The sequence below is a fragment of the Rhinolophus sinicus genome, chromosome 1 (assembly GCF_057876585.1).
Source record: "Rhinolophus sinicus isolate RSI-liver-muscle chromosome 1, RSI-T2T, whole genome shotgun sequence".
Lineage (NCBI taxonomy): Eukaryota > Metazoa > Chordata > Mammalia > Chiroptera > Rhinolophidae > Rhinolophus > Rhinolophus sinicus.
In genome coordinates, this window is record NC_142501.1 from 151,868,860 (window position 1) to 151,895,009 (window position 26,150).

Here is a 26,150-nt window from a genome sequence, read left to right on the forward strand (position 1 = left end):
ACCTCAGTGTAGAGACCTAGCTACACTTTTAGAAGAATTCTGAAAATATCAAAATTATATCTACTAAATATTTTCAATTGGAAGTAAAGGGCTCCTACAAAGCTTAACATCATGGTCCCACAAAAGCCAATTCACTAAAAATGCATATTACAGTGAGTATATATGGAGAGAGAGAGAGAGAGAGAGAGAGAGAGAGAGAGAGAGAGAGAGAGAGAGACAGAGACAGAGACAGAGACAGAGACAGAGAGAGATATGTTTCATATTAATGGTGGATGGGACTATTTGTATGTATAATCAGCTGCAATAAAATTCATAAAATATCCACAATTTGTTTGAGATGGTTGTATTAGCAAATCACCTCTAGTCTGGAATATAGGAAACATTGTTCGAGATATAAAGATTGTTCGAGATATAAGAAATTATGTCTGGATCCAAATTTCTATGGATAGGAAAGTATCTGAAAAAAGCTACTAGGTTGTACCAAAGTGCGGGAGGGGTGATATTGTTCTATTCCTTATTTATAAGGGATTACATGGAAAAGAAAAGACATATCTTCCCCACCATCAAGTAGCAGAAAAATAGCTATGGAGACAATGGATGAAATAGTAATATCTTAGAAGCAGAACAAAGGAACTGGGCTGAGCAGAATTTTATATATGCTGTGGATTACTTACCGCTCTGTGCCCCCTATTCTTTATCTTATAAATCACAATATTTCTTGTTATCCTATTCCTCTTCTGCCATCATATAATTGGTGTATAGGAAATTGATAACATGTATTTTTAATTAATAGCTGTGTGGGACACAGAAAGTTGTGTTTGGACCTTTCATGATGTAGGGATTTTCATGAGATTCTATAGCTTGAGCTTTTTATCATGAGATTCTATAGCTTGAGCTTGTTGCTGTGATTGGATGATGTACTGAAGGTGTGTTGGATAAGAGCAAAAGTATATATCTTACAGAGAAAATAGCATACAATAAAGCTGTACAGCAAGAAGAGTAAAGAGACTGAAAATAAGTATTTGCCATGAAATCAATTGTAGCTAAGTCTAATCAAGAAGAAAAGTGTAGACGCTTTATGATAGAAAAAAGTGATGAGTCAGTGTGTTCAATGTCTTAAAGTAGGGGTGTCCAAACTTTTTTCAACGTTTTTCACCAAGGGCCATATGCGGTAAAATACACAAACAGCCAGGCCACTCACTCGAGGTGAAGTACATATTGCCTCACCTGGTTTATTTAAGTAAACTAAATATATTTTTGGAATTTGCTACAGGCCAATTAAAAATGGATCGCTGGCCGCAGTTGGCCCACGGGCCGCAGTTTGGACACCCCTGTCTTAAAGTAAAGGAAATACTAGAATGATAATGCTAGTATATGAGGGCACAAAAAAATTGTGTACAACTTGACACTTTGGTCAACATAGCTCAAGCAATAGTTCACCGTAATGAGAAATGTCTGGACGCCAATGGTAACCACTTTGAGGCCCTCTTGTAATTGTAGAGGTCAAACTTAACCTGTATTCATCTTCTGTTATCGGTATATATTGAGTATTACCATTTTAATACAGTTTTCCTTTCTTAAAATGTGTATATATATTTTTTTTGGTACCCTCTGTATATGAGTTGCAGTGTAGGAGATTAACACCCTGAAAGTGAGATATTTATACTAGTATAATATAGACAATAGGCTGACCAGCAAGAATATAACTAACCGTGGGAGAGGAGGACTCTGATAAGCTTAAGAAAATATAATTAGAACTAAGTGCCTGGCAATCCAATATAGATGCTAAAAGCCCCAAAAGTGGTAAAGAATGTAAATGTGGAAAAAAGACAGGGAAAAATTGCTAGAATTATCCAGGAATAAGGTACATAACTAAAACATCTATAGATGACTTTTCTCCCTATTCTTTTATATCTTAATTCTTTTGATGTTAGAAACAATATTTTTGCAAGAATTTCTTGGAAATATTCCCAACTTTTAAAAATATTTAACAATTCTAATGTGATTTTCATGCAAAACCACAAACATAGGTATTCACACAGAGAGAGAATATGTGTTTATAACATTTTTGAATAATTTTATAAGATAAAATGACCAGGGAATTGAGAAAAATGCTACTTATTAGCTGTAATAGATTTATGATGTCTTCTAGTGTCTAAAGTGACGTGTATCAACGTATATTTTAAACTAATTTTGAAGTTTGTTATTCAAATGAATCACACGTACAGCTTACTAGTTAACTGATTTCTAGGAAAGAAAAGTTTGTGTTTTAAGAGAAAGATGCAAACCATCCTCCTTTTCCTAAGTTAAATCTTTTAAAACTCAATTAACATAAACTAGTTTAATATATCTTTTAGCATAAGATATTGTGACACTGACGTGTTACTTAGGGACACATTGAGACCTCTTGTGCTATTTCTGGTTCCGTTTATGATTACTTTTATTTATCAGATTAACTTGTTAATTTAGTCTATGTTTTATATTGATTAATTATGTTGCTTACTCTACTGAAATTTGGTTGGAAAACGATCAATCAGTAAATATTTTAATTATATACAGCCCAATGATTCATCAGTAGATGAATGGTTAAATAAAATGTAGCATATACAGACAATGAAATATTACTCAGCCTTAAAAATGAAGGAAATCCTACCATTTGCAACAACATGGGTGAACCCAGAAAAATATCATGCTAAGTGATATAAGCCAGACACAAAAGGACAAATGCTATATGATTCTACTTACATGAGATACCTGAAATAGTAAAACTAATAGAGGCAGAGAATAGAATGGGGTTTCCAGTGGCTGGGGGGAGAGGAAGTGGGAAGTTCTCACTTCATGGCTATAAAGTTTCAGTTACATAAGATGAATAAGTTCTAGAGAGTTGCTGTATAACATAGCACATATAGTTCACAATACGGTTTTATGCACTATAAAATATGTTAAAAGAATATGTTATCACAAAAACAAACAAACAACAGAAGAAAATTTTGGTGGTGATAAATATGTTTAATGCCTTGATTGTGGCAATGGTAGGGGTGTATAGATATGTCCAAACTCATTAATATGTATATGTTTGATATGTGCAATTTTTATACAATACTTTTAATAGAAATAAATGCATTTATTATTGTATGTTTCCAACAAAATGCAAAACAAATTCTGAAGGTAAGACTATGGTAATGTACTGTAGCTTACCATACTAAAACCCATTGATATTTATTGCACAGAACAAAAATTGGATGAAAATAAATCCCGTCCTGAAAAATCCAAAGTACAAATACGAAGTAAAAAGGACCATTGTAAATGTTTAGTAATTGAGTAGCAGCTAGGTTTGTACTCTCTGAAGATTTTATTCTCTTCTGGTAGCTACTGGGTGGCACATACGACTGAACAGCCACGGGAAAAAGAGAAAACGGACATAATGCTTCTAATCAAACAAGGTGATTCACACTGTAGTAGTGGCACTTCAGAGCAATTATGTTAAGAGAGTGATAAACACTGACTAGAATGCACAGGGAGTCAGAGAAGGCTCTGCTTTTAAACAACCACTAAGAATAATCCCCCTGATTATATTAATGCTTACTGAAAACCAACTGCTTCCCACGTCATGTGGAATCCAATGACTTTCTCTCCTTGTTTTGCTTTGATCTCTCACAGTGACATGGACCTTCCCATAGCTTCCAACTTTCTCAAAAATTAGTCCATTCTTGTGCTTTATAGGAATTCATTAACGTTTAGTATAGATTAAGAGGACATCAAATAAAGAAAGTTTATTGTCACTACAGAATTTATTTATGAAAGTCTGTGTATGAATAATTTCTCTTTGGTGTGATGTGAGGGAGGAATATAACGTTTGATTCAAATTAAACATTCAACTTAATGTTTGAAAATTGCATCAGTGAAACATTTGAAATGTTTTTAATACTTCTGTCTCAATTTTTAATCCAAAATTTTATCTTACTGATGCAACAGAAGGGAGAAACTTATACAGTGCCAGTGATGAGAAATAATGGATTGTGGTAGACTACACACATATTCCTTCTACCAGCACCATCTTCTATAGGTATGATGGTTAATAGACAACAGCAGATTTTCAATATTCTGAATTTCAAAGATACTTTAATTGGAAATGATGTCAACAAGGAAGAGTTCACCCCAATGATTCATATAAAGATACTTTCATAAAGGGATTACCTACTGATGGGTATGGCTCCCTAATCTAGGTGGTCTGCACCCCTTGCAAATAATTTGGATCTAATAAAAATTATCCATTTTTCAGTTTCAAAGTCAGAGTTCTTGGTAACTACTGTAGCAAGAGTTTAAAATGTCCTCACCAGACTCACCTGTAAAATATTACAATAATTGATATGTGTGGGGTCAGTTACAGACCTGCTGAATTTGAACCCTGCAATGAGCATTTCCTGGTCCAAAGCCAGAGCTGGAAACCTGTGTTCTAAAGAAATATTTATACCTAAAATGAGGAGAAAAAATACTGATAAAATGAAATATTTTTAGAAGACAAAGTTTCTTTAAGCATCAGAACTAGAAAATATAATTTCTTATTGTGTTATTTTTTAAATACATTATGTGCATTTATCTTTTCTTAGTATAAAATTAATATTTTATACATTTTATTTATTTAACCATTTAATATTTTTAATATCAAGTAGATACCAGGTACTTTGTTATATACTGGAGATAAAAAGTTTAAAGAAATTCTTCCTGCTTTCAAGGAATTCAGTCTAGTGGAAGGATTATTCAACACCATTTCTCAACTATAGGTTAGTCTGTGATGTACCATAATAGAGGCTGGTAAATCTTACTTAGAGATTCTAAACTGTAATGGCATACCATTTGGAAGTGTTTACTATGTTTTCTTTATGAATCATAATAAGTCAAGTTCATATAATCTTAAAATAGCATTGTCTTTTGTCTAACCACCTATGTGGTATTTGAACACAAAAATCTATGCTTGTTGCACATTTCTGGTAAAAGATAAAGAAAAACTGCATTATGAAGAATTTTTACCCTTTAAATGTTCTTTCTGATAAGAAGTCATACCATTTTTCACATTTTATTCCTTCTCTTTCAAAAGATGTTTAATCATTGCCTTTCGGTGCATTTTTTTGTTTGTTTTGTGTGGTTTTATTTTTATTTATTTATTTATTTTTTTGTCCATAGTTTCTGGCTTGAAGTGGTTAACATGGATGTCCAGAATTTGACTTGCAGTTTAATGGGGAATTATATTCATAACTGAGACGAAGTCATTCAGATGAAAATAATACAAGGGAGAAGGTACTGGTGGGATAAATATGCAAAATAGCACTAATGATACTAAGAGTGGCTTAACCTCTGCAAAATATAAAGGATAAAATCAAAGAAAGTATAAAACTCATTTTAGGAAGAAAGCAAGTTTCTATAAAGGCTTGAAGACCAAACTACTTTGGTATATGGCATCATTAACGTCATGCGTGTGGATACATAATCACTTACTTCAAATTACTTTAGGAGCAGGTTGATGGCTATCCTCTTAACCTATGGATTCATAATGAGGATCTTTCCACCTTTAAAATAATCTTGAGCCAATAAGCACATCTGCAGATAATAACATTTGCAAAGTAGGATAAGAATATTCCTGAGATCACAGAGGTTTAATTGAGGAGTTCTGCCATTAAATTCCTATTACTGTGCAATGGGGCTTTACAAACCACCTAGAGGAAAATGAGTCATTTCAAGGTAATGAAATGTTACTTTGTACATTTGATGGGTCTTACCAATATTAACATAATGAATTTTAAAAATAAACATTCAATTAGGTAGACATCTAAAAAAGAATAATAGACTTTATTAACATACTAATATATATCATATATTTGAAGATGGCTTTTATATGGAAATTCCTAAAAATTTCAGATCTCTATAAGAGTCTGGCTTAATGCCTAATTACTTTAATGGATTAGAGGAAAACAACTAAAAAGTGTTTCAAACATATCTAAGTATAAAAATTTTGATATTACCTTTATACCTTTTTGAATATGTGGTGGCAGAAATGTGTACCTGTGCCCCCAAATCCACATCCTAATTCCTAAATCCTGAGGATACCTTACATGGCAAAGAGACTTTGAAAATATGATTATATTAAGAATGTTGACATAGGGACATTATTCTGGCCTGGCCTAATGTATTCACAAGTGTCCTTATACGCATAAAGCTGGAGGATCAGAGAAGGAGATGTGACAAGGAAAGTAGAGATCAGAGTAATGTGGGGTCACAAGCACAGGGATGCAGGCAGCCTTGGGAAGCTAGAAAAGGTAAGTAAGCAGATTCTCCCCAGAGGGTCTAGAAAGAATATAGCCCCACTGAGCCATTTTAGACTACTGACCTCCGGAACTGTAAAATAATAAATTTATGTTGAAGGAGGGAGAGACAGAGGGGTGGGAGGAGGGTAGAGACAGAGAAAGAGAGAGTATGTGTGTATATATATATATATGTGTGTGTATATGTATATATGTATATATATATATATGTGTATATATATATATATATATATATATATATATATATATATACACATTAAGGTGTGTATACACAGTAATATATATTCTAGTCATATATGTATAAACACACTATACGAGGTCTGATGACAATTAAGTTCAAGAACTTGTTGCAACCATGTCGCTAACATTTTTTCATATCAGAGGGATTATTCATTATGAATTTGTCCCAACGGGACAAACAGTGAACCAAGTTTACTATTTGGAATTGCTGAAAAGGCTATGTGAAAAAGTCGACCTGAACTTTTTGTTAACAATTCATGACTCTTGCATCATGACAATGCACCAGCTCACACGGCACTGTCTGTGAGGAAGTTTTTAGCCTGTAAACAAATAACTGTATTGGAACCCCCTACCTACTCACCTGATCTGGCCCCCAGTGACTTCTTTCTTTATCCAAAGATAAAGGAAATATTGAAATGAAGACATTTTGATGACATTCAGGACATCAAGGTAATACGACAGCTCTGATGGTCATTCCAGAAAAAGAGTTCCAAAATTGCTTTGAAGGGTGAACTAGGCACAGGCATCGGTGCATAGCTTCCCAAGGAGAGTATTTTGAAGGTGACCATAGTGATATTCAGTTATGTAGCACTTTTTCTAGGATGAGTTCATGATCTTAATTGTCTGACCTCACACACATAGGTATAAATGTCTTTAAAACTTAAGATATTATTATGGCGGGAATGTCTTATACCCTTTAAGAATGTACCAATGATAGGCTCAGTACATATCATGTTGGTTTTTGTTGACAACATTTAATGTAGGTATTGGTACTTTTTCCTATATAAGGGAGCAGTTTGGGAGTCTAATATTATTTCTATAGTAAAGTACATACAGAATCCCACATTGAGATATGAGAAACTCATATCTTTCTATTGATGTGGATAAAGGAATTTCTCCTCATCTGACCTTTCCTTCCTGACATTGTAGGAACTGGCATTTCCTCAGATCCAGTCATGGTTAGCTTTTTAATCTTGCTTAGGGGATGTTTCAAGGAACAGGACTAGGGAAATGAGCTGAGTCCAGTGAGGCTGAGCTTTCAGATGTGGACAATAATAAAAAGTGCCGGAACAATGAGTGAAAAGTTTAAGAGCATAGCTAAAAACTGTGCTATCGAGTCTTCCTGGAAGCTCTTAGTCATTACCTTTTGACCTACTTAACATTTATATTTTCAGCCATGCTTCTTTTCTCATGGAAGCTTCACTTCATTAATTATAGCCTTTATTGTCAATTTGTTTCCACGTTTTCTGTATCAACCTGCACTACAACTACAAATATTAGTTATTGCTTTAGTCCCTTTGGGATGTTATGACAGAATTGCATAGACTGGATGCCTTATAATCAACAAACATTTGTTTCTAACAGTTCTAGAGGCTGGGAAGTCCAACAGCAAGGCATTAGCAGATTCGGTGTCCAGTGAGAACCTGCTTCCTGGTTCATTTACAGCTGTCTTGTGTGTCCTCATAAGATGGAACAGGCAAGGGACCTCTCTGGGGTCGCTCTTACAATGGCACTAATCGAACTCCTGAGGGTTCCACCCTCCTAACCTAATTGCCCTCAAAGGCTCCATCTTCTACTACCGTCACATTGGGCATTAGGATTTAACATGAGGAGTTTTGAAGAACACAACCATTCAGTCTATAGCAATTATTATATTGTGAATCCTTCCCTAAGTAGCACATGATAATTCTCCCTTTCTCCCTGCCAAAGTCCTTGAAATAATGTAATATACTTCTTTTTTTTCTGGTGGCAGAGAGATTAATCAACTGTTTTTTGCTATAAAGCACAAATCTTGAAATGATACCTAAAAACCTTCTAAGTGCCATGTTCAAAGAACACTTCTTTCTTTTTTTTTCTAAGTTCTCTCTCTCTCTCTCTCTCTCTCTCTCTCTCTCTCTCTCTCTCTCTCTCTCTTTCTCTCTCTTTAACTTTTATTTATTTAAGTGTGCTTTTCCAGAACTCATCAGCGGCAAGTCAAGTAGTTTTTTTCAATCTAGTTGTGGAGCGCGCAGCTCACAGTGGCCCATGTGGGGATCGAACCGACAGCATTGTTGTTAAGAGCATTGCACTCTAACCACCTGAGCTATCCAGCCACCCCTCTTTCTTTTTATTTAAGCATTTCTTTTTATTTGATAGCGACTATTATAGCTTTCCTTTAGAGAATCTTTTTCCATCTGCCAATGGCTTCTCTTGGGGTTTTCACCTTTATTCCTGTCATTTCATTCCAGGTTAAGTCCTGGATCTTTTTACTCTAACATCCAAATAAATAATAATGTTCCTCATGGTTTACATATTTGTTGGCTCTTTTCTCCTTTTTTATACATCTAACCTTGAGAAATCTGTATCTCTACATACTCATGCATTCCCTATACTGTATCTACAGTTCAAATCTCATTCCTATACCCTAAGTGAAGTTTTTAAATTCATTCACAGTCCCCTCAAGACTTGAAAAACATGATGAAAGTTAATCTTATGAAACTCATGAAATGTTCTTCTATTATATTTTTTATTTTGATTGTCTTTTCTATTTATCTAATTAGACATGCTAGAAGAATCATCTGAGATTTTTCATATCCCTCACACCTCAAAATTCTAATCAGTTACCAAGCCAAATAATTTTATTATTGATCTCTTCCTCTACATTTGCTCTTCCATTGTTTAAGTTTAGTATGTCATTATATTTTTCCTTTAAATTCCCTTTTCCATCCATGGCTCTTTGTTTAATTCTGATATGTTCTTTCCCTATTTTCCCAATGGAAACATAGCTACTTTTTTGTTAAAGACTCCACTCATAAGGAACACCTTAGTTGATCACTCTCTCCTGAAAAATTATATCCCTCAGTCATTTTTTATGGTTTTACAACACTTAATTAGCAATTATGTTAATTGATTGGTTGATATGATTATTTTTATTGAGGTAACATTGGCTTATAACACATTTGTTGACATGATTTCAATGTATATTTTGTGTCAGAGTTTGAATAACATATAGCTTAAAAGGTAGAGGTAAGATTCAAATTATGAAAGAAACTTGAGTAATAAACAAAAGTATTTGAATGTTATATTGAAGGTCATAGTATGCTACTAAATGATCCTATGTATGAGAATGACATGTTTGGATCTGCATTTTAAAATATTTAACTTCTTAGAAGGGTTTGCATAAGTTGGAAACTTAATTCACAACCTTCAGGGAGATCACTTAGGAGACAATTTTTGAAATCTGCATCAAAATCTTGGATGTGACAGAGTTATGGATATTGGACATATCCACATCTTGGAAAAGCTAAGAAAAATAAAACAATAATTATCAAACTACAAGTTGAATCCAGTAGGTCTCCTTCAACAATTATTGTGAGATAAAAATATTTTATCTGAAAAAAAAAAAAAAAAGGAAAAGGAAATTCATCAATGGCAGATTTACACTTCCAGAAATGCTAATAAAAAATATTCAAGATGAAGGGGAGTGATGATTATCGACAAATATTTGGATCTACACAATGGAATAAAAACACCAAAAAAAAAAAAAAAAAGAAAGAAAGAAAAGGCGGGGGAGAAGGCTTGGGAGAATAATTGGGTAAATATGGTTTCTTTTAAGTTTTAAAATTTCTTTAAAAAACAATTGACTATTTAAAGAAAATATGATAGCAATGAATTTCACGTTGTAAAATATAAGACGTAAAGTAGATGATGATAAGGAACAAAGGAGAAGAGTAGCATGAGTGGAAGAATATTGTTTTAAATTCTTGCAATATAGATGAAGAGGTATGATACTAAGTCAAGGTAGAGTGATAAATTAAGGATGTATATTCTTATCTATGACATAATTAATAACTAGATAAATATGTACAAACAAAAAAATAAATAAATAAAAATTAAATGTGTGTAACATAAAATAAGCAATAATGGAATAATACTTGATTGATTCAGAAGGAATTAGGAGAAAAAGATACAAGAAAAAAAGATGGGATAATAGAACACCTATAGCAAAATGGGAGACTGAAACTCAGCCACATCAAAAACTACATTAAAGGTAAATGGAAGAACACTCCAATTAAAATCAGAGATTCTTGAAATAGGTTATATAAAATAATGGATCAATAATTTATTTTTCTGGGGGGAAAAAAACAGTTTATGAGTCTAATATTATTTCTATGATAATGCACATACAGAATTCCGCAACATGATTCTAGAAACTCATCTTTTTTTAGGAAGAGGAATAAAGGAATTGTTCTCCTTCTGGCAGACTAGCAACAGGAAATTCCACAGGTCCAAGTTCCTGCTTCCTCACCTTACTAGCCTTGCCCAGGGCATGTTTCAACAAATAGAACCTGCTCCAGGACTAAGATCAATGTCTGTTTTAATAGGCTGGTACTTTGTCTTATATTAGAGATCCATTTTCAATATAAGTACCTAGATAGGTTGAAAGTAAAAGGGTCAAAAAATGTACCATGCAAACACTAATCATGAGAAAACTTCAGTGGCGGTATTGACAATAAATAAAAACAGACATCAAGATAAAGAATGTCAGCAGAGGAAAAATGATCATATAATAATGGTAGATGTTTCATTTCATCAAAAACCCATTAGAACCATAATGTCTGAACTCCTAATAACAGTGCCATTTCACATGGAAGTGGTGCATTCAAGGAACACAGAATTTAGATAGGAACTTTCAGTGTTTAGATAGAAATGGAATTTGAAGTTTCTAATAACACATGTTATAGTTATGATGTTTGTTATTCTAAGTTGCATATAAAACACCACTATGATTCCAGAACTACATCCTTTGCAGTACTTGTGGAAACCCTTTTAAAAGTGTTGACCTAAAGACCTGAGCAGAGAATTCTGGTAGCATTTGATGTCTCCAGAATCTTTTGTTGTGAATTATTGATTTTGGGTTGGACATAGACAGTCTCAATATTTCATAATGCTTTACAGTACTATCACTGCTACCGTGTAATCTATTTTTTATTTTAATGAGGATTTTGCTTCCTAAATATAGAAATCCAAATGAAGTGCTATAGATAAAAAAATGTTAGTGATATGATCCAGATGGTCCAACTATTCTGTCTGTTTTCTATTTCTTTGGTGAGACTTCAGCAGTAATAGTACATAATGCTTCACTAAGACTTATATTTATACACTGAATTTGCCTATATTGGAAACATAATTTTGCTATTTTTCCTATCTTTGTATTACTACTGCACTAATTGTATCCAAAAAAAGCAAGTCTAACATCTTTATTGACCTATCTAATTAGTACAGAAATTACATTATAGAAAATCTTTCAGAAGTCAGGGTACATCATTCATAAAGAACTACTTTTATTTATTACTGTTTTAAGCAATTTGTGACCACTGTGATATTTCCCCACAGTACACAAAATATAAAAATGGCACAAGTAATGTATTACCTGTTTTGGACAAAATTGAAATAATTACACTGGCTGCAAATGATTTTCAAAATAATTTCCAGTAATGGAGGCAGTAAATTATATTACAGATCCATGTCTACAATGTTTGAATAACAAGGATAATCACCGTTTTGAATTTTTCTTTCAGTTTTTTAAAGAAGGACCATAGCATGTTTAGCAAATATGCTCTCATGCTATTTAAAAAGCAATAATGTACAGCAATAATTAAAACACCATGAAGTGCAGCCTTCCAAACAAACAAATGCCAGTGTTTTATTAGGGAGTCTTGTAAAGAATATAAAGGTCTTTGGATCATTATCACAAATGCCAGCCTAGGCTGGGTCAACATGTAAATGAGATTGTGAATCTCTGTAGGGTATTCAGTGCACTGATGCCCATTGCAGGCTTAAATATTAGAGAGTTATAAATAGAAACTGATGAGCCTCACATATTACAAGAAGTGATTTCAGGCCCTTTGCAAAAATAAGATAAAATTTCATTTGAGGAACTTATCAGGCAGAGCATAGATAAAACTGGCCTGTTCCATCATAGGAACGGTAATAGATTCTGTAATTTACTATAAGAAGGATTTTTGCCTAATTCAAATATTTTCAGATAGTTTCAAAAGCTCTAATGAAACTAAAACTCCATCTTATATAAATCATCCCTTCCAATTATTTTCCTAATCCCTCAGTGTAATTTTACAGGTCAAATCACCAAATTGGGAGATTTTCATATATTGAGAAGTGAATATAATAGCTAGAAAAAGTGGCTATTTACATGGAGTTATTTCAACAGGTAAATAGGATTCCTTAGAAATTGTTTAAATTTGTGAAAATAAACCAGCAGGAGAGTAGTGCTTAGGTGAGCTCAAATCTACCAAGAAAGCTATTTGGTTAATTGGCTATCTCACAAACAATCTTTGATGATAATAGTATTGTAGAAAAATATAACAGTATTATAGAAAAATATGTAAAATGAATATTCACTTTATAAGGAGAAGTATGTCATAATCAGGATTTCTAAAGTTAAAATTGACAAAACTCAATTTCAGCTCATGTTAACTAAGAAGGGATTTATTTGAAGTATCATGGAAATAATTGATATAGAATTGAAAATATCCCAAAGTCAAGTTGTCCTCCCTAATTAAATTTTATTTAGCACTAGTTATACGTGGTGACATGTTTTTTTCCAGTGTTGTTTATTTACTAGGTGTTTTAATATATTCCAGTTTTTCTTCTTTTTTGTGTGTGTTATGTTACTGGTTATAAGTTAACAAGTTTGCATATTTCTATGTGAATGTAAAAAAGGATTTGTAACTATCTTTAAAATGATCTTTCCAGGAGCTCTGCAATATAAGACAATTTAATAAGAGAACCAGAAATCTACATTCATTATTTTTCATGACCTAACAAAAGGAAAAATTGAAGGAAATTTTAGCTGATTTAACAGAAAAAGAAAACAACCTACAAGAGTCAATAGAGAAAAAAGAAAAAGATACATTCTGGTAATTTTGCACTTAGGCATATCCTTGATAGCCACTTTTATTTCATTCTTTGTTGTTGCACTCTTTCATAGAGGAAATTATATACCATTTAATTTTCTTAATTTCTCCAATGGTAGTAACAGTTTAAGGCTTATGTTCACACTTGTACTAAGTCATTTATTTAAAATAGTCACCATTGGCTTTGCTTTTCACTCTAAAGTCATTTGATTCAATGCTGATTTACAGTAATCTTCCCTGGAAAAGCATTTTTCATTCTGAGTCCTCTAAATGTTGTTCTGAAAGAAATGACATTGCCTTTATGAAGTAAAAATGTGACTTAGATGTAGTTTTTGAAACTTAAATGCATTCCAAAGGTAAGTTGCAAAAAGCAAATGGGTTTCTCTCTTTTAAAGGTTTTAAAGGCTTCCTATCTTTTCTTTCTCTCTCCTCCCTTTTTCCTTCTTTCCTCATTTCTTTTTGTCCTTTACTTTTTTTCTTTCTCTTTCTTCCTTCTTGCAAGCCTAAACAATCTCTCTCCATCTTTCCTAAATTCATAGATGTACTTGATTTAGTATTTTAGTATTTGTTAGTCATTTCTCTATTCTAAAGAGCAACATTTTTATTTAGGTTAAACCACATACTAAATTCAATTTATGTTCTAAAGACACCAATTTCCTTTTTGTATGTATGAGGTCTGTTTTAAAAAGACACTTAAATATTTGAGACAAACAGAATATGGGTAATAACTAATGTGTATGTATATTTAATTTTCAATACAGGAAAATAATTTGTAAAGTTATTAATACATAAGTGAGGATTTCTTAGTGTAAGTTGATACCATGATCGCAATGATGGACAAGCATCCAATGATTCTAATCATTCAGTCAGGATATTTGACCAAATATTGATAAAGTAAAAATTCAGATTTCTGAATTTTCTGGATTTTCTTGTCAAAATGCCAGTATATCACATAATTGCATGCATTTTATTCATTTAGTGTTATCTATGCTAAGGAAAGATTATTCTACATATCTTAACACATTTTTCTTAAATAAAGCATGCTATTCTCTGTGAAGCATTAATAAGAATGTAGAACATATGTCTTCTGTTCAAATTGAGAATATATTAAAATAAGAATCATTAGATAATTCAGAGATCTGAAAGGATACATGTTATTAATTCAATTCAGTTCAAATACTCCAAGAGAAAATACAGCTTTTGGGGTGGGGGGAGAAGAAAGAGTACTGTGTTATCATTTCTTAACAGCTATCCCTTGAAACTTTTTCTTAAATCACCACCAAATAAAATGAGTAATTCTGGTTCCCAAGGAATCCCACTCTTTACAGTACATAAAACACAATATCTAACAATAAATAGTTTTATATCACCATTGACCAAAATTTGTTCATTGTAGCCAAGTATAAAAGATAAAGAGACATTTAGGAAACAGGATTATTTTGTTCTCTTTTTTTAAGGTTTAAAAAAATAGATGATGCATTTAAAAGTCTTATCTAATGTGTATTAATTTAGACTAATTTATATTTTATATATGTATATATACAAATAAGTAAAATTATATAGTTAAGTAGCTAAGAGTAATTCCAAGTGAAATTCATATTGAAATTATTTAAAGCTCTTTGTAATTAAGCATGACTCCTGGTTGCAAAGTACTATTTAATTGCAATCGGTATGATATCATCAAAGGTAATTTGCAGATTTGTAAAATCTATCAACTTCTTCCATTTGGCAAAAGCTCTTTCAAAGAAATAGTAGAAATCCTGAGCACTCACAAGATGGCAGTAATGTACCTTTAATGTTACTACTGCCTGCCATTCATAAAACAGAACAAAAGCATTGAGTTTCCAAATAGTGAAAATACTTTAAAATATGGGAGTCAGGCCTAAAGATAGAAAATGCTCAGAAAACTAGAAAAACTTGATGTAAATATAATATATTAAGCCTCAGGGAGGCAGCTTAAATGCCATGATTTTTTCTTGTACCAATATCTTTTCTACTGATTTGTGTGTGTTTTTATGAGGTGATGATACAAAAAAGAGCTTCTTATCCTTCCTCTCTCATGCAAGCTGTTTGAAAGAGAGTAAATTCTTGAATCTATTTTTCACAGTTTATTTGTTATAGTTTATTTTTACAATTTCAACAGCTAGAGTAAATTCTATGAAACAAAAACAGAAAAATTATATGTACTTTGTTTTCAGATTTTCATAGAATATAAAAATAAGTGAAATCACACAGCACAGTTATTGGCATCAGCTAGACCCATGTAAAAATAGTGGCTTCCTCACTTTAGGAATGTTACATATGCTTTCTAAGCCTTAGTTTCCACACCCATAATATGGAAGTAATAAGATCTATCATAAGGACAACCTTGAGAAACAAACGACACATAGCTGTTATTATTGTCATTGCCATTAATACTTGATGTGAGTTTACAGAATACACACAAATTGATGCATTTTCTATCAGTCTCAAATCTTTTCAACAAAGATTATTACATTCCTAGAAGCTTTTTGTGACAAAATTCATCGCATTGTTCCCCCTGCAAACCCTACTATTTGTGAGATTGCCATTCCTCCAACTCATTCCTCCATTCTATCTGAGTTATTGGTCTAATAATGTAGGTTCCGATGTGTTGTTATCACAGAGCCTTCTCAGATTGGTTTTGGTCAAGTCTTTACCATTTATCTGCACTTATCTTTACATTGCCTTTGGCCACTTGTTACTCTGAGAACATTGCTGACTTCCTTTCTCCTTTTCCATTACATTCAGCCAATCTTACAATTTTTGAGAAAAAGTAGACCTGTTTTTGTTTGTTTTATTATTAAATTGTCCTAATTCACCTATATGTCCATAGCATTGACAAATATTAAGGAAACAATTTTGTGTACTCCTGCTCTATCAGACATAGTCTATCAGACATAGTCAGGTAAAATGTAAAATGTACTTATGTAATGCTGAGTTTAGAGGTATATGTTTCTGTTTACTTATTGGATAAAACCCCAAATGTTGTTTAATACCATTTATTGAAATATGACCCATATATATACATAAAATTAATTCAGCTCAAGGAATTACCATAAAATGAACACAAATGTATAACCACTGCCAATATGGAAATAAAAAGTTGCTCCACTAGCATACTTCATAGTATGTCCAATTTTTATACCTTCCCTCCTCCCCCAAATTAATCACTACTGAGTTTTCAAGGTATAGATTAGTTTTGTCATTTTGGAACTTCATATAAATGGAATCATACACTTGCTTAAGCTTTTATATCTGGCTCTTTTTAGTCAACATAATGTTCATCTGATTCATCTTGGTTTTGCATAGCTATAGTCCATCTCATTAAATTGGCGTATAGTAGTGTGTTAAGAGACCACAACATATATATCCATTCTGTAGATTTTAAGTTGTTTCAAGTTTGGGTCTATTATGAATAAGGCTGCTGTGTACAATCTGATAACTAACTTTCTGAATTTCTATCTGTTCACCTAAAAGTGAAATTTCTATATATATTGCAGATGTTCAATTTTGTTAGAAAGTGTGAGAGTCTTCCAATGTTGTAATATCAACTTATGTTCTCATAAGGAGTCTATGAGAATTCAAATTGTCCCACAGATTGTATTTTAATTTTAGGTGTTCTGGTAAGTATATAGTCTCATTTCAGTATGAGGTTTTTAAGAACATTTTAAATAAAATTTTCAATTGGAAATAACTATGCAATTAACTCCTACATAGTCACCAAATAGATTCTACAATTAATATTTTACTTTTTTTTTTTTTCAAACCATTTTATCCATCAATTAGTCCGGCTAGCCATCCATCAACTGATCTTAAAATTTTAATGTGATTCAAAGTAAGTTACAGACATCATCATAAAACCAGTAAACACTTCAGGATGCCTGTCATAAGCTAGAGTTTGCTATTTCTTTACGTTCTTTTTGGAAAGAAAAGTGAAAATAAATAAAACCCACAAATCTTAAGTTTATCAGTGGATGAGTTTTGACCAATGCAGTTGTAAGTCAAAATACTATATAGATACAGAAGAGTGCAAGCACTCCAGAAAGTTCCCTCATGCACCTTCCCAATGATTTCCACCTCAACACCCTCCCGTAAGAGGCAGCTATTGGTTTGCCTGCTATTGAACTTCATTCAAATAAATCGAATCATACTCAGTAATTTTTGTATATAATTTCTATGCCTCAACAAAATACTTGTAATAGCTTCATGGGAGTGTAATTGACATTAAGAAATTGCACATAGTAAGGCACACAACTTTATAAGTTTTGACATATTCTAATACTCATTTTCACTTGCTCCCTCTTGCTTCTCCCAAATTCCCATCTCCAGGCAACAACCAATGATTTTTATTACTAGATATAGGTGTACATAGTCTAGAATTTTATGAAAATGAGATCATAGTACATGAGCTCTTTTTTGGTCTAGTTTTTTTCACTCATCATAATTATTTTGAGATACATTCATGTTGGTATCTGTGTCAAATTAATTCATATTTATTGATGACAAATATTCCATTGTATTCATATACCATTAACCACTGATGGACATTTGGGTTGCTTCCAAGTTTTAGTCTATTACAAACAAAGCTTCTATGAACATTTATGTACAAATTATTATATAAGCCTATACTTTTATTTCTCATGGATAAATATCTGGACATGGAATTTTTGAGTCATGTGGTACTTTAAATAAGAACGTGCTGCCACACAGCAGCCTACCCGTCTGTCTCCTCATACCTGCCCCAAAAGAGAGTCTGTGAGACAGATCCTTTCAGTTACTTTGCTTCACCTTTTTGCTTGCACCTTATGTCTCCCTGTTTGGCCCCAGAAAGACGGCTGGTTAGCCAATGACAAGTAAGATTCCCCACGGGGGGTGGGGGGGGACAACTCAAGCCAGGCACAGCCGAGTGGGGACCAACAGGAGAACCCACGGGGTTCACAGAGGTGGGCATAGCCCCCCACCTTCCCCTGGCTAAGGAGAGCCTCTGCCTCTGTGGCTGCATTCCTTCCCACAACCTGCAAGGGAAGAGATTCAATAATGTGCTCTCCATCTATTCATATGCATACAGGTTTTGTCCCTTGGGGAAAGTACATACATCCTGAGATTTACGGTTCTGCTGCCTGCAGGCAAGGGTGATTGGCTTGAATCAGTTTCCTATTATAATGTATGGGATTCACAGATCTTGAGATTAACAAACTTTATCTCTGTTACTTCCTCACCTAACTAATAAAAGCTAATGTGTAGGCCCGATTTGGGGCTCAGTCCTTGAGGCTGGAGTCCCTTGGCCCCTCTTGCACACTATTCTTGACTACAGTATTTCTTAACCGTGCGCCACCCTCCTCACTACCCACAACCCTCGTCATGTGAATGCGACAAGAACCTGCCAAATTGTTTTTCAAAAAGTTCATAGCATTTTAATTCTAAGTAGCAGTGTATGGGCCTCTGTTTGCTCTACAACCTCACCAACCCTTGGTATACTCACTCTTTAATTTCAATCCTTCTAATATACATGTAGTAATAGCTAATTGCAGTTTAATTTCATACTTCTAGTAATTAATAATATCGAGCATGTTTTCATGTGCTTATTTGCCATATTTATAGCATTTTTAAACTAGCTTATTGAAATATGATTTTTACCTAGTTTATTGAAGTAAAAAGCTGCACATATTTATGTATACAACTCAATGAGTTTGGGGATAAGTATACACTATGAAAACATCACCACCATCAAAGCTGTAAACATATTCATTACCTTCCAAAGTTGCCTCCCATTATTATTATTGTTGTTATTATTATTGTTATTTTATTGTAAGAACACTTAATATAAAATATAACTTCAACAAACATTTTAAGTATACAATAGAGTATTATTAGCCATAAGTACTATTCTGTATCTCCAAAACATTATTTTTCATAACTGAATGTTTTTATCGTTTAGTCATCATGTCCCCATTTTCTCCTTCCCCCAGCCGCTGGTAAAACCCCCATTCTCCTCTCTACTTTTATGAATTTGCTATTTTAGTTTCCACATATAAGTAAGGACATGCAGTATTTTTCTTTCTGTGTCTTTCTTATTTCATCTAGCATAATGTCTTCAGATCCATCCATGTCACAAATGGCAGAATTTCCATGTTATTTAAGGCTGAATAGTATTTTATCATATGCATAGACCACATTTACTTTACATTCAAATCATTTGCCCATTTCTAAAAATTTGTGTTTGTTTTTCTGTTACTAAATTTTTATGTTTTTAAGTTTTGACATGTTCTGCGTATATTCTAGATACAAATTGTTTATTATATGTGATTTGTAACTATTTCACCTCAGTTGTGAATCCTTGATATATTTGTCTATTTTGATGCCAATACCACACTACATTTATTACTGTAGCTTTAGAAAAGCAAAAAGGAAATATAAGTCAACAGCATTTGTTTTTCCTTTTGAAATGTGACTCAGCTATTCTAAATATTTGAATATTCATGTTATTTTAGAATCAGCATATTAGTTTCTAAAAACATAAGAAAAAAGAAAAAAGTCAGGTAGAACTTTGTTTACGACTGAACTGAATTTACTGATCATATTTTGGAGAATTGACAGAATATTGATCCTTCTGATCCTTTATAATGGTATGTCTCTTTACTTATTTAGGTCTTTAATGTTTCTTAAGACTTTTCTGTAGTTTTCAGTATACAGATCTTGGACAACTTTTTCAGATTATTTTTCTAAATATTAGATATTTGTAATGCTAATATAAATTATTAGCTGCTTTTAAATCTCATCCTTTAATGTGTTTACAACTAGTACATAAACATACAACTTATGCTTATATATTGATGTTAAACCTTATAAATTCGCTAATTTCATTAGTTCTTGTAGATTTTTTGTCAGTACCTTTGGAAATTTAATCTGTAAATATAGTTTTACTTATTTCTTTCTAATCAAGACAGTTTTAGGTTATTGTTGTTGTTTTTGCTGTTGTTGCTTTTTTTTCTTTTTCTTTATTGCAATGGTTAGATCCTCCAGTATAATACAGAAAAGACATATCAACAGATACCTATGCCTTGTTTTTCTTTTAGGTAGAAAATATCTAGCTTTCATCTTAAAGTGTAATGTTAAACATTGATTTTCATAGCCTGATGAAATTTACTTCTATTCCAACTTTGCTAAGAGCTTTTTGTTTTATTTATTTGCTTGTTTGTTTATTTATTTATTTACTTATTTATCAGGAATGGGTATAGGATCAACTGTATATACAGAGATGATCATATACGTAGATTACATAGATGTTCTTTTATAGTCTGATAACGTGGTGAATTATAAGAAGTTATTTTTAAGTGATAAACCACCCTTGCCTTTATGGGATAATACCTATTTAGCAAAAATGTACAGTTGATTTTGGTAGTTATTTTCTATAAAGTCAACATGAATACTGAATAAGCAGATACTGAAACATTGCTTCCAAGGAAATTGCAGAGGTATTATAGTTTCCTGTGAGCCTCTGGCTGGAACATATTCATTAACTGATCAGTATATAACATTGTTTTATGTGTGTTTCTATTTAAAGACTTTCTAATTAATACATATTGTTATCTATTAACATTGAACTCATGCCCAACTCATACCTTAATGAAACTCATCTAACACATGTACAGTTTCCATCACAAACTTTTCGTATTTAAGAACTCAAGAAAGCACTTCAGTACTACACTTTATGTTCATTTTAAACAGTAAAATCATCAACAAAAATGTTAAAAAGGTGGCACTAATTAGACCAAGCAAGAGAAGGACATTTGTTTACACCATGAGAGCTAAAAACAAGAAGGCAGAGCATCCCCTAATTTAATCTTAGATGGAATGTGTCAGGTGACTCAATTGTTTGCTAACTCTGTGCATTTCTGAACATTTCTGTGAAAATCCCATGAATGTTGATTTGTGGATTATAAATAAATTTGAGCATTAGACAAATAAGTAGATACAAAATCCATGAAAAATGAGAATTGACTGTATGTACTTTTCTCTCCTTTTTTGGATTTTATTTGCTATTTTAAAAAATAATTTTGCATCTGTGATCTTGAAATATATTAAAATGTATTTTTTTTTTTAATTTTTGTCTTAGTTAGATATCATAGTATTGCTGGCAACAGAAAATAAGAGAAATGTGCCCTCTACTTCAATTTATGAAGTGTGTGTGTAGTATTTGTATTATTTCATTATTAAGTACTTCAACAAGTGAGGCCATCAGCACCTGTATTCCTTTATTTGTTCTATAGCAAGGTTTTTAATTATAAGTTCAATTTCTTTAATAAATAATGGCCTTTTTATATTATCTACTGCCTCTTGAGTGAGATTTGGTAGTTCATATTTTTCAAGTAATATTACTATTTCATGTAAGTTGCTGAATTTATAAAATTTATAAAATCGTACATAATTTTTCTTCTCTTTTTGTATCTGTAGAATCCATACTAATGGCACCTCTTTTATTTCTGACATAGGCAATTTGTATCTTCTCTTTTTTTCTTTTTCTGTCTAGCTAGATGTTTATGGATTTTTATCTCATTTATAGGCTTTATTTTCCAAATTGGTTTTCTTCATTATTTGTTCTCTATCTTATTGATTGCCATTCTGTTTCTTAATATTAACTAATTTTTTTGGTGAATTTGGGTTTCTTTTGCTCTTCTTTACTTTCTAGAGTGGAAACTGAGGTTGCTGGTTTAAAACTTTCTTCTTTTCTAATAAAGGCATTCAGTGCTATAAATCCCCATTAAACACTGAATTTTGGTATGATTCATTTTCATTTTCATTCAGTTCAACGTACTGCTAATTATCTTTTTAGATTTCTTCTTAGATGCATAATATTCATGGGCTGAATTGTATCCAGTCTCCCTCACTTTGTATATTGAAAACCTAACCCCCAGTAACTAAGAATGTGGTGACTACATTTTATGACAGAGATTTTAAAGAGCCTTTACCATTAAATGAGCTCAGATGTGTTGGCCCTATTGCAATCTTTAAGGTGTCTTTACAAGAAGAAAACATGTGTACACACAAAGAGACAACAGAGATATGTGCGTGAAAAGTAAAGGCTATGTAATGACACAGTGATTAGGTGGCCTTCTGCAAGCCATAGAGACAGTCAGTCCTCAGAAGGCACCAAATTTGCCAACACCTTGATCTTGGATTTCTAGCATACAAAACTGAAAAATATATATATTTTGTTCTTTAGGTTACACAGTTTTTTGTATTATATTATGGCAAACCTAGCAAGCTAATACACATAGGTTATTTAGAAGTGTGTTATTTAATTTCCAAACATTTCGGAATCTTGCATCTTTCTGTTACTGATTTCTCGTTTAAGCTCATTGTGGTCAGAGAACATACTTTGCATGACTTGAGTCTTTTTAAAATTATGGACACCAGCTTCATTGACCAGTATGTGGTCTATCTTAGCAATCATTCAGTGTGGAGTAGAACAGAGTATATATTTATGTGTATGTTTTATGTGGAGTATTCTACAAATTTCAATCAAATCAAGTTGGTTGGTAGTGTTGCTTAGTCTCATGTATTTACCAAATCTCTATCTATTGTATCAATTTTTGAGACAGAGCTGTTGAAATCTCTGACTGTCACTATGGATTTCTCTGCATCTTCCTACAGTTCTTCCAGTTTATGCTTCATGTACTTCAAAACTCCGTTATAGAAGCAAAGTCCTTTAGGATAGTTAGGTTCTCCTGATGAAACATCTCTTTTCATGGACAATTATTGCCTCCTTTTGTAGGCAATTAACCATGTATATAAAACAGCTTATTTTATGCAACTATTACTCTGGGATCTGATGCTGGGCTTCAAGTCAGGAAGGCAAATAGCAGGGAAAGAAAGATGGACCTAAAATGAGGGTCCAAAGATCAAACTGGAGATTCTGAGGACAAACTGGATCCTGTGTCATCCTCACTACCTCCAAGCTATGAACTTTGACATTGTGGTCTGTAGGCACAGCTGGAACAGATTGTCATGGAGCTACACACACAGCAGGCCTAAGAATTGGAGAAGCTGAAGAAGAAGACCTGGCAGGAGCTGGAGAAGCCTCTGGATGGCTGCTGCCTCACACCCACAGTTCAGCGACATGTGAGCCGCAGCAGTGCCCGATGCCCTGAATGAACATTCTGAGCACAGGATGGCTATTAATTCATGTTGCCTTTCAAATTTCATATAAAATGCCTCTTGTAACAAAAGCTAACCTAACCTGAAACTTTGCAGGGATGGAAATTCTCACAATTTTGTGGTTTGTTGCACTGCCACAGTACAAATTTACCACATCTCCTCATCAAGGGAAACAGTAAAATTCAATCAAGTTCAATGTGCAAGGATGTCTAGATAATGTGCTGTCACTTTATCATTATAAAGTAACCACTTTATCCATGATAATTTTAGTTTTTTCCTGAAATCTGCCTCATCTGATATTAATATAGCCTCTCTAGCTTCTTTCCATTGGATATTACCATAGTACACCTTTTTCATTTTTTTACTTTTATCACATTTACAGCTTTATTATTTAAAACAATTTTCCTGTAGCAACATATATTTGGATGTTTTTCTTTTAAAACCTTATCTGAAAATATCTGCCTCTTAATTATGTTTTGTTATGTACATTAAATGTGATTGTTGATAATGTAATTGAGTTTAAATTTAAGTTTCTATTTGTTTTCTAATTTCCAACAATTTGTTGTTCCCTTTTCTCTGACTTCTTTTTGGAAGGGATCACTTCATTTATCTCCTGCCTGTCAGGCATCACTGTTATTCATTCCCTCTTGTCTAGTGTTTGGAACATGATTGTTTTATACATTGTGTCTATTTTGTATTTGTTTCAGGCTGCAGTATATATTTAGTACCTGTTATTTTATCTCATCCTGAGGTGGCTATCTATCTAGACAATGATTTAAAGCAGCTATTATAAATATATTCAAGGATTCAAATTGATAAATGACTATTATAAAAGAACAGACAGGGACCCTAAGCTGAGAAATGAAAGCTCTATAAAACAACCAAATGAAAAATGTAAACCTGAGAAATTCAATATCTAAAATTTTAAAAATTAACTGGTTGTGCTTACTGGAAGATTGAGATGACTAAAGAAAGAATTGGTGAGGTTGATAATAGATCAACAGACATTAAACAATCTGAAGGACAGAGAGAAAAAAAATATTTGAAAACAAAATACAGATTACCTTAGAGACCTGAGGTACTATATCCAATAGGCCTAAATAAATATGTAAATGGAACCTCAAAAGGAAACTAATGTATGGACTACCTTTTATTACTATGTTTGTTAGCCACTTGGATACTCTGTTGTGAAAGTATCTTGCCTAATTTTTGTTGGATTATCTCTGTTTTCTTATTTATTTAGTGAAGATCTTTATATTTGCTGAATACAGGCATCGCGTTGGTTATATACATTAGAAATATCATCTTCCACTCTGTAGTTTTCTTTTCTACTCTCAATCTGTCTTTAATTAATAAATGTTTCACATTTTAATAAGTTCAATTTATCTTTTTCTCTTAGACCTTTTTTTACTCCATTGATTCCTTGAAAGTATTTTTCTTCTCAAAATTTTATTATTTATTTTCTTACATTCAGATCTTCCTTCCACCTTAATGTGTTCTGCGTACTATGCAGTGTCATTTATTGAGAAAATTTTTCTTCCCCTATTCTCCATCATAAATCAGTGTCATTGTACATATACATTTATTTCTGTGCCCTCTGTTCTTTCTCACAGCCCTACTGCCTATGATTGCACTTAATTTTATTTATTTTTTAAATTTACATATTGTATAGTTCTATTTTTATGAAGTTTTAAAACAGACAAAACTATGCAAAATAACAAACATCCTCAACAGTAGTTGCCTTTGTGAGTAGATGTAAGCATTGACAGGAGGGGGACAGGGGGCACGAGGAAAATTAGTGGAATGCTAGGAATAATCTTGATAGGGGTTCAAAGTAGACAGATATATAAAAGAACCATTACAAATATTGAACCCTAGGTAATGATGTGTATGCTAAAGTGTTTAGGAGTGAAATGTGCTGATGTCTGCACTTATTTTGAAATGTATCAAAAAATAAGATAAATTGATAGGTAGATACCTGACTGGATAGAGAGATAGATGGATACATCTGATATAAAGCAGATCTAGAAAATGTTAATTTGTTAATTATAGATTCTATTTGATAGATAATGGGTTTTTACTGAACAATTCTTCATCTTTTTTGTATGTTTGAAAATGTCCAGAATAAAATGTTGGAGGAAAATGAGTGCTTATTCTAAAAAATATTTAGAAGACATATCTTTTTGGAATTTATTCTAATTTAGTCTGACAATATAATAGCATTCTCTAAGGTTTTCCTTTTCCATCCCTTTCACAACTTAAAATTTTATCTTATCCAATTACATCATCCTTATTGCAGTGTTACCTTAATTGCTTGTTACTTTTATAAATCAGGTTCCTTGGTGCCACATGTGTAATCCAGTGATTAAGAAAAAAAAAAATTGCCTAATAATATTGCACTTTAAAATAAAACCAGCTTTAAAATAAGTCTTGGTATGTGGTAGGGTAAGTCCCTTACTTTTGTTCATATTTTTTCAATATGTTGCTATTAATA